At 39.3% G+C, this 15,849-nt stretch overlaps 1 long non-coding RNA gene across 1 annotated transcript in view; it reads left to right on the forward strand.

Moving 5' to 3' along the window:
- LOC102028439 overlaps positions 1 to 15,849 on the forward strand; it is a 42,565-nt gene that overhangs the window by 18,323 nt on the left and 8,393 nt on the right. The window contains exon 2 of the long non-coding RNA XR_264242.2: positions 3,688 to 3,853. This is a non-coding gene — a long non-coding RNA (uncharacterized LOC102028439). The remainder of the gene's footprint in view (positions 1 to 3,687; positions 3,854 to 15,849) is intronic.

The raw sequence follows: 15,849 nt of genomic DNA on the forward strand, positions 1-15,849 counted from the left end.
GCGAGGACAGGCCCATGGCACGCGGCCCCGGAAGGCAAAGCCCGGCCCAGCTGCCCTGGGGAGGCTAGGTGTCCCGCAGCGGACGATTCACGGACCAGCAGGCCCTGGCAAATACCGTGGTGCTGTGCCCCCACTTCCTTTTAACTCTTCGGAAACTTATTTCTCGACTTTGTCTTAATTAAGTTTCTGTGATGTTTTCTGCTGACTTAACTACCATTTCTTGTGTCCTCAGTGAAATATTTTCTCACGACATTGTATTATGCTCAGCCCAACAGTGACCACTGACTGAGCCGGGCACCATGCCGACTGCTCCGGCGGGGGTGGGCAGAGCGATGAAGGTCTCCCTCATGCAGCACGCCTCTGAGGATCTGCTCCCTCCTGCGCCCACCTTCCTTACCTGTTCGGTGTAACAACTGTGTTCACCAAATTTAAAATCCCCGCTTTCTCCTGCTCACCTCACTGTTTTTCCCAACTCATTCCAGGACTGAACTATCTGCCATTTAAATTCTGCAGAACCCAGAGAATTTCAGTAATTATTTCACTTCCTCGATTCTCAGCCGCACTTCTACTCTTGTAAAATTTGGGCAGCTATATAACTGAAATTTGTAATGTATGTGCCCTGACTCCTTCTAAACCGGTGGGGTGGCCCACCCTCACCCTCATCCCTGTACCTTATACTTTTACCAACTTCCCCAGGTTTGGGTCTCACCAGATCTAATGTATTTGGGATGGAAACTTGGTTTCCATAAGAAGGTATGAAATCCAAGCATCAGGAACTGGACCTTTACAGTATACAATGTCTGAGGATCATTCAAAAGCTACTCAACCCCCCCCCCAAAAGCAAACTCTTCAAGCAGTTCAATAGCATCTATTTCTACACCTACTTGCACCTAAAAGTCAATTTATTGTTATGCTAAGTAGGAAACTCTTTGGATTTCTCACTTCCTTGTAACCTCTAGTCCACACAGTTTTGTTAACAAAATTCCAATCCAAATGATATGCAACTGAAATTGATCCAAATTATATTCTTTTCCTAGAAAGTATTGGGTAAATTAGGGTATATTTTTGTCTAACACTTATAATGTTCAAATAACACTTCTTACCATATATGTTTAATATGTCTTTGGGTAAAATATTAATAAAAGTTTTCCAGAAAGTGATATAACTTAAGGAACCATATGGTTGAAGAGTAATTTATTTTATTGCATGTTTTATGAGGTAATTCTCTATGTGTTTCCATTTACTTAGATTTTCACTGGTCTATAATTGTATGTGTTTTTTTTCCCATGAATGTTTGTTTTTTTTTCATTAGAGTCATTCTAATATACTTTATATTTTGGATACTATTTAAAATGGAATCTAATCTCACACATTTGCAGAATCATAAAAAGCTGACTGCTAGGAAGTAGTAAATACGATCATGGTTTTGTACAGAATTACAGAAACTGGGGAGGGGAGAAAAGGGAAGGATGGGTAGAAGATGGTTAATGGGTACAAAGTTACAGGTAGATAGGAATAACTGCTCCTGTTCTATTACATATGAGCATGAGTACAGCTAACAATAATGTATTGTATATTCCAAAATAGCTCGGAGAGGTTTTTGAATGATCTCATCACAAAGAAATGATAACCGGGTGTGGTGGTACACACCTGTAATCCTAGCACTCAGGAGGCTGAGGCAGGAGGATCGTTGCGAGTTTGAGACCAGCCTGAACTGCACAGTGAGACCCTGTCTCAAAAACACCAAAAAAAAAAAAAAAACCAAAGAAATGATAGACACACAAGGAGATGATATGTTTGTACATCTATTAATTACATATTAACTAAAATAGAAATGAAATGTTACTTTTTTTTCTGATACTGGGAATTGAACTCAGGACCTTATGCTTGCCAGGCAGGCACTTATGGTGCTGAGCTATATATCCAGCCCCCATGAAATGCTATCTTAAAGTTAAATTTATGATTTTTTTGATGATATAAATGCAATTAGATTTTACGTATTTGTTGAGTATCCAGTAATTTTTCTGTTAAGTACTATTAATTTTACTTTATTGGTGATTTCTTTAGATGTGCAAAAACTTTTCAATAAGATGAGATCCCAGTTGTTGATTCTTTGAAGTATTTTCCATGCAGTTTGGTTTTTGTTCATGAACTCTGCCTACCCCAGTGTCGTCAAGACTTTTACCTACTTTTTCATCCAATAAATTAGTGTTTCTGTTTTAATATTTAGATCTTCGATCCATTTTGACTTTAATTTAGTGCATGGTGAAAGACATGGGTGTGGTTTCAGTCTTCAGCATGTGGAAAGCCAGTTTTTCCAGCACCATTTATTAAAGAGGCTATCTTCCTTCCATTGAACATGTTTGGCCCCCTTGTCGAAGATAAGGTGACTGAATGTGTTTGTAGTTGTATCTGTATCTTCTAATCTGTTCCATTGATTTTCAGGTCTGTTTTTGCACCAATACCAGGCTGATTTAATCACAGTAGCTTTGTAATATAATTTAAAGTCTGGAATTGTGATGCCTCCTGCCTTTCCTTGGTTTCTCAAGATTGCTTTTGCTATTCTAGGCCCCTTTTGACTCCAGATGAACTTTAGGAATGTTTTCTCTAGATCTGTGAGGTATACTAATGGTAGTTTAATTGGAATTGCATTGAATCTGTTAAGTACTATTAATTTTAATAAACTATCTGTGCAGGTTTTTGGTTGTTCTATGAAGACAGTCATAATTTATGAATAAAGACCTCTCTCTGTTTTCATTTCCAGTTCTTATACTATTTATTTATCTTTTTGCTCTGTTGTACTCCCTAGTATCTTTAGTATGATAATGAAAAAATAGAGGTACTGGTGTCCTAATTTTGTTTATGCTAAAGAGAATACTTTTTAGTTTTTCACTCTTAAGAGGACATTGGCTTCAAGGAGTTTGTATCTAATTGCCTTAGTAGCTTAAGGAAGTTCTTTTCCATTCATGGTCTGCTCAGAATATTTTTATAAGCAGGTACGAATTTTCAATAAAATAGATGATTTTTCTGCATCTGTTGAAGTGATAATTTGTTTCTTCCCTTGTTTTTTATTTTTTAATTTAATTAATTTATTTTTTTGAGACAGGGTCTCCCTGTATAGCTCAGGCTGGCCTGGACTCACTGTGTAGCTTAGGCTGGGCTTGAACTAGCAGTGATCCTCCTGCCTCAGCCTCCTGAGAGCTGGGATTACAGGCTTGCACCAGTACACCTGGCATCATTTGTCTTTTAATGTACTGATTTACATTTATTAATTTTCTAATGTTAAGTGAAGTTTGAATTATTGGAATAAATTTCATTTTGGTCGTGATATAAGTTGTTATCTTTTTAACAGTATAGAATATAATTTGCTAAACTTTTGTTCAGGAGTTTTGGAACTATGGTCATGAGTGAAATGAGTTTATTTTGTTTTTTGTCATATTATGGTATCAAGGTTATATTTGCATGATTTAAAAAGGTGAGTCGTTTTCATTTTTTCTAGCACATCAGTGTTAGCTGCTCAGCGCTATACTTGAGGTAATCAGCTCACAAAGGGAAAGCTCTGCTCTGATGAACAGTTTCGGAGGTTTCTATCTCTGACTGATGGGTACCGTTTGGGGGCCTGTGCTGAGGCAGCCCATCATTGTGAGAGTTTGTGGCGAAGAAGCAAACCTCTCATCTCATTCCCAGGAAGCAAAAGAGAGAAGAGGGGACCGAGGTCCCACAGCTACTCCCAGGGCTCGTCCCGGCACCCAGCGACCCCACCAGGCTCCAGCTCTTAATTCTCATCACCTAGAGTGACACAGTGGAAGTTCAAGCACTGCCGCAGACAAGTGCAGCCACGGGAAGTTTGGAGGTGAGTGAGGAGTATGGGTGTGGGGGCGCTCCTGCAGGGACCAGGGGAGGGCTGGGCGCCTGTGGCCTCTAGCGCACAGTCCCCGTACACTGTCTTCCTCTCCAGTCCACCTGGAGATATTCGAGGTGAAGGCAGTGGCAAAGACAGTGGTACAGTCACCGGCCAGCCATGCCTCGAGGAGTGTGCACTGGAACGTTAGCGTGCCGCCCACGCTCCGGACCTCCCGCAGATGGCACAGGTGGCAGACCCCGTGCACGCTTTTCTCCAGCCCCCTCCCTCCCAGGTGTGGAAGGCCTTAAGGTAGTTGTCGGGAATTAATTCAACCGCTGCCCAACCTACCCGAGTGCCCAGCCTCAGCCACAGAAGAACGGAGCTCAGAGCCCTCGCAGCTCTCCAAAGTCTATGCTGTCTGGGAGGGGAGTAATCTGGCCCGAATTTAAACTCTAACATAATGACCATCATAAAGGGGACTGTCACGCTGAGCTTTGGGTGCTTCTTCTTGATAGAGCTGTGTGTGTGTGTGTGTGTGTGTGTGTGTGTGTGTGTGTGTGTTTGCAAGAGCTCACACAGGTTTGTTCCTGCATGCACTTCTACAGCATCTTCCCATGTCAAATTAGGCTCTCTCACACCAGCAGTTGTTTCCTAAGGTATGGTTAATCAGTGTTTTGGTTAGATCATTAATTTTGACTCAGTCTCCCTGTATCCTCTCTCATTGTCCATTTAAATTTAAATATTCATACTGATTCCAGTGGTGGTTATACTACTTCACATTTTTACCAGCAAGGTAGAATTCTTTTTTCTCTGCGACCTCACTCCTATTCTTACTATTTGATTACTTCATGATAGCCATTCTTTCTGGAGTAAGATGAAATCTCAGTGTTGTTTTAATTTGGATTTCTCTAATAGCCGTGATGTTGAATGTTTTAAAAATATATTTATTGGCCATTTGTATGCTTGAGATGTATTTATTAATTTCAGTTGCCTATTATTTTGTTGGGTCTTTTATTTTAGAGGATCTGATTTTTCAGTTCTTTATATATTCTAGATATGAGTCCTCTGTTTGTAGAGTAGCTGGCAGTGTTTCTCTGACTCTAGACTGTCTCTTCACTCTGCTGTGAAGAAGCTTTGTAATTTGATATGATCCCATTTGTTGAGTCTTGATGTTACTTCTTATGCAACTGGAGCTCTGTTTAGAAAGTCCTTGCCTATGTCTTTATGAGCTTTACCTATTTTAACCCTCAGCAGATTGTTTCTGTTTTAACATTTAGATCTTTGATCTGTTTTTTCATGTTAGTTTAGTACATGGTAAAAGATATGGATATAGATTCAATCTTCTGCGTGTGTATACCCAGTTTTCTCAGCACCGTTTATCAAAGAGGCTGTCTTTCCTTAAGCTTATGTCTTTGGCCCCCCTTGTCAGATCGCTGAATGTGCCTGGGATAGTTGCTGCATCCTCTGTTCTTTTTTTTTTTTTTTTGCACGGCTCAGGTTTGGCTTACTTTTTTTCCCCGACTCTTCCCTTTGTGCTTTTCTTTTCCCTTTCTAGTTTCTCCGGTACCGGGAATTGAACTCACGACCTTGCGCTTGCCAGGCAGGTGCTGTGCCACTGAGCTAAATCCCCAGCCCTGCATCCTCTGTTCTACTCCACTGATTCACATGTCTATTTTTGTACCTTTACCACACTTTAAAAAAAATTGCTGTGGCTTTGTAATATGGGTTTGTGGCTTTGAAATTCAGGGATTTGATGCCTGCTGTTTTGCTCTAGGTGTCCAGAACTGCTTTTGCTGTTCTAGGTCTTTTCTGGTTCCATGGAAATTTTAGGATTGCTTTGTATGCTTTTTGAGGATTGCTGTTGTATTTTGATTGGGATTGCATTAAATCTGTATGTCAGTTTTGGAAGTATGGTCATTTTGATAATAATGGTTCTGCCTACCCAGGGACGGGGGATATCTTATTTTCTGATGTCTAGTTCAATCTCCTTTTTCATTATAGAGGTTCTAATTAGGTTAATCCCCATGTTTTTAATTTTTCTTGAAAGTATTGTGAGTGATATTCTTTTCCTAATTTTCTTTTTGATGGGTTCGTTATTGGTTCCAGAAATGTTATTGATTTTCGTGTGTTGATTTTGTAATCTGCTACCTCACTGATTTTTTATTAGTTCTAAGGGTGTTTTGGTAGAATATGTTGAGTCTTCTATGTGTAGAGTCATGTCATCTGAATAAGGATAGTTTGACTTTTTCCTCTCTTAAATGTATTCCTTTTATTTCTTTCTCTTGCCTGATTATTCTTGTTAATGTTTCAATTACTATATTAAAGAAGATTGGTGACAGTGGACATCCTTGTCTTGTTATTAGTTATAGAAGAAAAGCTTTCAGTTTTTCCTCATTTAATATAATACTGGCAGTAGATTTGTCATAGGTAGCTTTTATCAGATTGAGACAAGATCCTTCCGTACTTATTTTGTTTAGAGTTTTTATCATGAATGGATGCTGGATGTTGTCAAAGGCTTTTTCTGCATCTATTGAGATGACCGTGTGATTTTGTCTTTGCTTTTGCTTGCATTCTGTTTGTATCTTGTTGAGGAATTGTGCACCTATGTTCTTTAAGGAAGTTGGTCTGTAATTTTCTTTTTCACTTGAGCCCTTGTCTGGTTCTTGAATCAAGGTAATGCTAGCATCTAGGCGTGAGTTTGGCAGTACTCCTCCCCCTTCAGTTTCATTAAAGAGTTTGAGGAGTATTGGGATTAGAAGACTGTAGTTCTTGTAGAATTCCGTGGTGAATTCATTGGGTCCTGGGCTTTTAACAGTTGGTTGATTTTTTTATTACTACCTTAATTTTATGCTTGTTATTGTATTATTCAAGGGTTTATATCTTCTTATTTCAGTTTTGGTAATTTATATATATCTAGGAATCTGTCCATTTCTAATACAAATTTCTACAATTTGTTGGAGTGCAGATTTTCAAAGTAGTTACCAGTAATCTTACGGATTAGGTGCTGTCTGTTGTAATATTACCTTTTAAATTTCTAATTGCATTGATATAAGTCTTTTATTTCCTTTTTTGGGGGAGGGTCCAATTTGCTAAGGATTTGCCTATTTTGCTTGTTTTTGAAGAACCAGCTCTTCATATCATTAGTTCTGTTTGTTTTTGAACCTGAACCTAAGTTTATTGAGTTAAATGCAAAACCAAAAAAAGGGCTAAGCAGTCCTAGAGCAACCTTCTCCCAAGAACAAAAACTATACTATGGACATAGACTTTTTCATACTGTTTTTGGAGATTCTCAGACAAATACAGTATGAAAAAGACTATGTCCATAGTATAGTTTTTGTTCTATATATATACCACATGTCGTTTCTATATATATAATCTATATCTATATACATCAATGTCAATGTTTATATATATATCTATCAATGTCAATGTCATACAATTTTGAGTTTTGTGGAGGACCAATCACAGTGTTTCACTTTAGTAGAAATCTATTACACATTGACTTGATATTTCCTCCATTTCAGCACATCCAGGTATGAACGATGTCATAGTTCCAGGTTTGGTGAAGGTTTTGGTATCATCTGATTCTGCAATATTTTTGGAGCATTACAGCTTCCAGTTATGTTTTATGTTTATTCTTCCTTTGTCCTGCTATTAAAGATGCTCATCCCACACTGCTGGATCACCAGACTTTCATTGATTTCCAGGAGGTCACTGGTCCAAAAAGTGGTTCATGGCCACTGCCACACCAGCCTTTGCAGCTCCTCATTCATTTTTTCCATTTTTTTTAGTCTCAATTTCATTAGTTTCTGTACTGAACATTATAATTTCCTTCCTTGTACTAGCTTTGGATTTGGATTGTTCTTGTTTTTCTAGGACCTTCAGGTGCGTGATTAGACTGTTTACTTGAACTTGTGCTGTTTTTCCAATGTAATCATTCACAGTAGTAAATTTCCCTCCTAGGAGTGTTTTCATTTTGTCCCATGGTGTGTAATACTGGCATTATCATTTTATTCTAGGAATTGTTTAATTTCTCCTGTGAGCCATTGAGTATTAGGAGTGAGTTATTTAATGTCTAATTGTTAATACCATTTCTGTGCCTTCTTTTGCAATTGATTTCCTGCTTCAGTGCACTATGATCTGATATGATACATGCGATGATTTTAGTTATTTTGTACGTACTTAATCAGGGTCTATGGACTAGTATGTAGTCTATTTTTGAGAAAGTTCTATGTGCTACTGTGAAGAATGTGTTTTCTGTTGTAGTAACATAGAACATTTTGTAGACATCTACTACATCTATTTGTTCAAAGGTGTGATTGACCTCTGATGTTTCTTTATTAATTTTTTGTTTAGTTGATCTGTCTCTATATTAAAGTGGGGTGTTGAGGTCTTCTACTATGATTGTGTTGGTGTTTATCTGATTTCTTTTTATGTCCAGCAGCATTTGTTTTATGAAGTTAAGTGCCCCTGTATTCAGTGCATATATGTTCACAATTGTTATCTCTTCCTGTTGAATTGTTTTCTTAACTAACATGTACTGACCTTCTTTCCCTCTTCTTATCAGTTTTGGTTTGACAGAATAAAAATGGCTACCCTGCTTGCTTTCAAGATCCTTGTGCATGAAGTATTATTTTCCACATTTTGATTTTTAGTCTGTGAATTTCTTTTTGGATTATATGAGTTTCTTGAATGCAACAGACTGTTGGATTCTGTTTTTTGATACAGTCTACCAGCCTGTGTTTTTAATTTGCTAAGTTGAGGCAATTTACATTTACACTGAAAATTATCACTGAAAGGTATTGACTCATTCTTGTCATTGTGTACTTTTTATGTTGATTTTTAAATTTTTCCTCTTCTTAAAAACTACTCTCTTGGGGGGCTGGGGATTTAGCTCAGTGGCAAAGTGCCTGCCTGGCAAGTGCAAGGTCATGAGTTCGGTTCCCGGTACCGGAGAAAAACCAAAAAAAAAAAAAAACTACTCTCTTGGTTTGACAAGATCATTCCATCTGACTTTTGGGTTTTGTTAGCTTTATTGTCTGTCTTGGATGTTCTTTAGTGAGTTTTTGGAATGGTAGTTTGGTGTTCATCTATCTGTTAAAGTATCCTTTGTTATGAGGTGTCCTTATTTCTCTATCAATTTTGACAGGTAGTTTTGCAGGAATTATTTCCTTTTAGGGTTTGCAACACTTCCTTCCAAGCTCTCCTGGCCTTTAAAGTTTATGCTGAGAACTCTGCTGTAATCCTTAGGGTTTACCTTTAAATAGAATGATATTTTATTTTTCGTACAGCTTTTAAGATTCTGTCTTTTTGTTGGACATCTGGGATTTTGACTAGGATGTGTCATATGGAGCTTCTTTTTCATCATAATTAGTGGTCTGTAAACCTCCCTTACCTGCATGTTGGATTCTTTCCTTTTCCTTGGAAAGTTTGATGCTATAATTTCTGTCAACATATGTGCTATTTTCTGTTTTCTCTAACTAGAATTAGTCTTACGTTAGTCATCTTTGCGTGATCTGGAAACTGTTGGATGTATTTTTCTTGGTCTCTTACTGTTTTTAAGGCTGCTGTGAGTAAATTGTCATGAACTTCCATTTTGTCTTTCATTTCTGAAACCCCGTTTTCACAGTGTTCACTTCTGCTGTTTATGAAATCCATAGATTTTTTTTTTTATCTCTGGAATTTCCATTTGACAGTTTTTTTGTTTTGTTTTGTTTTTTTAAGGCAGGGTATGTAGCCTAGGCTGGCCTTGAGCTTGTGGTGATCCTCCTGCTTCAGCCTCCCAAGTTTTGGGATTACAGGCGTGTACCACCATGCGCAGCTCTGTTTGATGCTTCTACGTAGAGTCTGTATCTTTGGAAAATTTGTCATTCATGTTTTGAACCATTTTAGTGAGATTTTCCAATTTTTAGTTTGTGCTCCCTTTTGCACGTTGGTCATTTCACATGCTAGTTCCACTGCTTTTGAGTTATGTCCTCTTTGAACTTGCCAAGTTTCTTTCACTCCTCTTTAATGCTTTCATTCATCTCAGCTATCTGGTGTTTGATTTTCCCTGCATCAGTGCCCCTCAGATCTGCTTAGGGAGAGTTGGAAGAGTTTGTAGCACTTTTTTGTTTTAAAGAGCAAAAAAAGCAAAATTACAAAACAATAAGATAGAAGGGTACCAATGGTTAATACATTGCTTATTGTTATCTTTGAGTAGGCATTTTATTGCCTTGTGTTTTCATGTTCTCTCTCTCTTTCTCTCTCTCTTTCTCTCTCTCTCTCTGTACATGTGAGGGTTGAGGTCAAATAGAGTGAGTAGAGTTTGTTGCTGATATGAGGATCTTTTTAGTTGGCTTCTGTTTTTCAGTGATATGTTCTTGGCATTTGTCCAGTGAGCTAGCCTACCCTTTCAATCTACTCAATTTAATTGAGTTAGACCCTGTGTTATAGGGAGAGGATTTCTATTTCTTGTAACAGTTTCAACAGAACCAAGCATACATCATTCATTAAAATTTGTTTTGCTAATTTCACCCTTTTGGCAATATCCCTTACAGCCTATATTATACCAGGATGTGAAGGGCTGGGGTCCATGGAAAGGGAGAATAAAGGGAAGGTATGTCAATGGAAGAGAGGAAAATAAGAGACATGTCAATAGGTTCAAATGTACAGGAAGTCAGAATGTGTTGGAGTTATTTTACATCTGGGGTAAAGGACTGGAGCTGAGGGAATCTGCAAGAATATTTTTGTAGGCAAGAGGATGTATGCAGATGGGTAGCAATGTATTTAGAGATCAAATGAGACTGTGAGATTTTCAGTGCATGTTAATATGATTGTGGGTAATTTTGCTTGATCCCTCTAAATCTGATTTTATTAAGCCCTTTAAATGGTACTGTTTAATTTATAGTTATCAGGTTAATAACCCTTAGTTATTGCAGGTTGATCAGGCTGGCAATCTCCCAAACAAGTGGACAGCAAAGGCTTAAATTAGTGAGACAATTGAAGTGGTTTCAGGGCTCCAGGAGGGTCTAACTCTCTTACAGCATTCAAAATTCTCAGGGTTAAGACAACGACTTCTCTGTGCAGCCCATATTTGTTAGGTTTTCAAACAAAGGAGGAGGATACTGAAGAAAATGCAGGAATCTAGCAGGACCTTGGGAAATATTTTCCCAAGTAGTAAATTCTGTCAATCAAGAGAACTACCTTAGCTTTAGGTTGGCATTGATTGTAGGACTGTGGAGTCTGAGCTGTAGTCTCCCTTCCGTTAAATGGGGTTGGAGCCAGACGTCCTCAGCTGTGGCCTTATCTTGTCCTTTGAAGCATCACAGTTTCACAGGCCAATACAGGCCTCAGCACTGACCAGTGACTCATAGAGGTTTATTTACTATGAGTCTGCTACCCATTTTCAGACAAGGTGCCTAAACTTTGGACAATTCACAAGTAAACATGGAGAGCCAATTGGTTAATATTAAATCCTGCTCAGAGCCACTTTGTGGTGGTCTCCAACATATAGTATTGGTTAGTTCTTCTTCTCTAATGCACTTATGCAGTCCCCTGTTATATTTATGTCATTAGATGAATGGAGAGGAGGAGGGGGAAGGCAAGGAGGCAAGATAATGAGAAGAGAAAAACTGCATACGATAGGGAAAGAGTAGGAAATGAGGGATTAGGTCAAGGTAGATACTCTTGAAACTTAAATAATCAACCAATACAAGAAAAGAAAAACCAAAAGAAAGAAGAATAACAAAAAATAAAAACAGGAAATAGAAACAAAAGAATAAAGAAAGAAGAAATGGATCCCCCTCCCACTAAAGCACAACCGGCAGGATATCCGGATTCCAACAAAATAGCAAGGTTCCAATAACTACAGTTACCAAACGTAACAATGGAAATAAGGATAAAAAATCTAAAACCTTCACACAGTTGTTATAGCATTGACCCAGAGCCTTCACACAGCTCCTTCTACACTAGTATCGCTGTCTGGTTTCACTAGCCGTGCATTTTCCTCCGTGAGCCAGAAAATTGCCTATCCGAAGGCTTGAGAACTGTTGCTCCCTTGTAACTCCTATTCTGGTTTCAAGCTCTGAGTGTGCCCCTTTGAATACTTCCATGGATTCAGTTATTTTGATCTACTTGGAAAGCAAATATTGCAGGCTTCTCCATGTCTTCCCTGCACAGGTTTTTCTTGCCTAGAGTTACTACCCCAGGTAGTGATCACCACACATGTTTATTTCACCTTGGCCGCAGCAATAGCAAGAGGGTGCCGTCAAGGTTCCCCTTCATTGCACGTCACTGGTCACTCTGATTTTGTTCCAGATATTATTGTAGAATTGGTTTTCCCTTCCTTCTGGCATTGCTGGGTGCCTCCACCTCCGTGGGAGCCTGCCAGCAGCTGATGGTAGGGCACTGCTTTGGTTGTTTCACATACAGCATTCCTGTTGTGTGTGGAAAGAATAAGCAGCTTATTGTTATTATTGTTGTTGTTTATGTTGGGAAGACCTTCTGTCTTCCTGGTATCTTACTTTCTGCCAGTTCTGGAGCACCAACAACCTTGAAGGGGAGTGGGTAAGTGCATGGCAATTAAGTTTTGACACATTCTGTTTTTGTTTTCTCTGAGACCCTGGCTGGAAATGTCTCACTGCACCATACTGGTGGGGATGGTAGCATGACTATGGCTCTATCCAGCCCACTAGGCTGGCACTGAGGGCCATGCTACTTCCTTTCACAGACTGGTCCTTTCCCAGGATAGTACGTACACTGGATCTGGGGTAAGGGCTGGGGCACCATGATCCAGGAGGGGAGCAGTTTCCCCTTTCACCCCCTAAACACTGGATAATAGTTCCACTGGATTATCTTTCTACTTATCCTCTAGTATTGGACTTTATGTTTCACCTCCACTTCAAGGTAACTGATTTTCTGTAGCAGAACATTGGAGACATTCACAGTGGCTGTTAATCCTTAGTCAATCATCATGGATATTATCCATTTTTTTTCTTTCAGCTTTTTTTTTGTGATCTGTCTTTCACTTTATAAATTATCTTGTTAACTATTTCCAATCTGCTTAAATGCATACTGAATACTTCTGGATTTTGGTTCTGAAATTGTTTGTCGCTTTGTTATCACTTTAAAGCCCTCAGATATCTTACAATATTTGCCAAACTGGTTGTTCTAAAATTGGGCCAAATTTCCTACTCAATATCAAAAGCAGAAGCTTTCTTAGAATTCAGTTTGTGATATCTATGCCCTTTTCATTCTTAATGTTGTTGATGTAAGTCTGTTTTTTAAAAGATAAGTCTTGGGGCTGGGGATTTAGCTCAGCGGCAAAAGCGCCTGCCTGGCAAGCGCAAGGTCGTGAGTTCGGTTCCCGGTACCGGAGAAAAACAAAAACAAAAAACAAAAAAACAAACAAACAAACAAACAAAAAAAAAAAAAGATAAGTCTTACTAGAGACCTGTGAAAGTTAGTAATTTCTTTTCAGTTTATTTAATCAATCTTTGAATTGGGTTGAATCAGTCTATGTTATGGTTTACATATAAGATGCTCCCCCAGTGTCTTGTGTTCTGAAATGGAGACATGTTGGAGGAGGTGGGTCCCTGGGGGTGTGATGTAGAAAGGTCACTAGAGTAACAGAATTTTATATATATAATATGCTTACAGTGGCCACCTATACAGTCAGGTGGGAAGAATGCAAAAGGGCCACATGCACACTGGAGAGTCAGATGATCTAGTCACAGGTGGAAGATCTGGAGCTCCCCACCTCACTGGAGAGAGTCTCTCCAGTGTAGAGTCTCATTGGAGTCTATGTCAAGAAGCTGAATGCTCTACATTGGAAGGCCAAAGGGTCTGTGCTGGAAGGGTCAAGAATCTGCATTGGAAGCCTGAGGATAGCTGTCCAAAGATGACAGTGGAGACTAGAGCTCCTCCAAAAAGACAGAAGTGAGATTTTCTTTTTTTCCTTTTTTATTCCACTTAGTCTACAAACCTATTGGTTCATACCACTCACATCTAGGGTGGATATTCCCTCTTCAGCAGTAAGTACAGAATTCAAAACTATACTAAACCAAGCAGCTTGGCATTTCTTACTCAAGTTGATACAACATTAACTATCACAAAGTTGTGTTCTTGTCCCTGGCTCTTTCCTTTTCTCTCTGCGTCGTGACCACCTGAATGTGGGCAATCTACTTCTGCCAGGCCCTTCCACCATGATGTTTCTGCCTTGGAGCCATCTAACCATGGACTGAATCTCCTGAACCATGAGCCACATTAAACCTCTCCTCCTTTCAGTTGTGTATTTCAGGTACTATATCTCAGCATCAGGAAAGATAAGGAATACATAATATTGGTATCAAGAGTGGGGTCATTTCTGTGATTGTACATGATCTTGTGGTTCAGAAGCCTCTAGAACTGGATTGTGAGGAGTTTGGAAAGGTTTGGTGATGCCAGCTAGAAAAGATTTATGATGCTGTAATTGGAGATTGATTGGAGATGCTGGGCAGAGCTCAGTCGACCAAAATGCTAATAGGAATGTGGTCAATAAAGGTCAGACTTACAACATTTCAGTCAGGAACAAGGACTCCACTGGCATTTGGACCATGTGTAGTATTATGCTATGACAGAAAATTTGTTTACATTTTGCCAAATCCTGAGACTGTAGGAGGCTAAGGTTATGGAAGGCATACTAACTGATCTAGTGGAGGAAATTTCAAGGCAGGGAAACCTTCAGGCTATAACATGGGTATTGCTGGCTGATCTCTGCTAAATCTACAGTGAAAATCAGGAGCAAACAACACAGCTGCATGACTTCAAAGTGTGCACTGTTGCCATGAAGGATACTCCTGAAAAGTTAGGGCAGAGGAGAGCCTGGCTACCAAAAAGCTTAGAGTTATAAAGTTTGCATCAGGACAGCAAGATGCCTAAGGGTATCTCAAAAATCAACAAGATGCCACTAGTCATGGGCTCAAGGCTGACTGTAAACCTTTCATTTGAGGAGAGATTCCCCAGAGAAAAAATGGGCATTTTTTTCTATAGGGCCAAGGGAAAATATTTAGCAAACAGGAAAAGTAGAGAAGACTCTTCTGGGTGGGTGGAGCATATTGACTGTATAAGGTGTTAGGAAGAGAAATAATTGGCAGAAGAAACCGTCAGAATCCTAACATGAGGGTGGGAGAATGAAGCTACTACATGATCACAACTTAAGATTAGGGTACTCTGGGGGAAACACAGGCATTGGTGAAGGAAAGAGATTGTAAGTGAATGAAGAAAACATGTTGAAGTTTAGGAAGTATTCTCAAGGAGGGCACAGGGATTTTTAAATGATGTTTGTTGGCTACCCAGTGTAGGACGTAGGGAGGATGAGGGATGAGAGTGGTCCATAAGGAAATGAAACTGATGGGAACAGGGGAAGGTTTTTTTTTTTTTTTTTCCCGGTACCGGGAACCGAACTCACGACCTTGCGCTTGCCAGGCAGGTGCTTTTGCCACTGAGCTAAATCCCCAGCCCCCAGGGGAAGGTTAACTTGTGGGTGGCCAAGATTTGGTTTGAAGTGACAGAGAAAGTGGGCAGAATTAAAAAGGCATCCATCCCTGCCACTGAAAGGAGAGCATGACTAGATAGGAAAAGTCCTGTAATTTGTGAAAATTAGAGGAGGAGACTTACTGCTGACATAGAGATGAACAGAGATTTTTAAGGCAACATTTTATCACAACTGCTTACACAGATCATTGCCATGACAATGACAACAGGAATCCTCCCACAGGCAACTGAATGGTAGTTTTGCAGACTGAATTCCGTATTCTACCTTTTCTTGGTTTCCTTTCTTCCTATATGAATACCTCTCCTTACCATTATGTTTCTGCTCCTTAGTACCTCTTTTCAACCTCAGCATGATAGAAATTTTAGGCTGCATCCTTGGGTTGGGGCTGTCCTATGTATTTTAGGATGTCTAGCAGCATCCCGGCTGGTACCCTCTAAATGCCTATAGCATACGTAGTCCCCCAGTAGAGACAATCAAAAATGTCTTCAGA

Source organism: Chinchilla lanigera, unplaced genomic scaffold (genome assembly GCF_000276665.1).
Source record: "Chinchilla lanigera isolate Chin_1 unplaced genomic scaffold, ChiLan1.0 scaffold00099, whole genome shotgun sequence".
Classification (NCBI taxonomy): domain Eukaryota; kingdom Metazoa; phylum Chordata; class Mammalia; order Rodentia; family Chinchillidae; genus Chinchilla; species Chinchilla lanigera.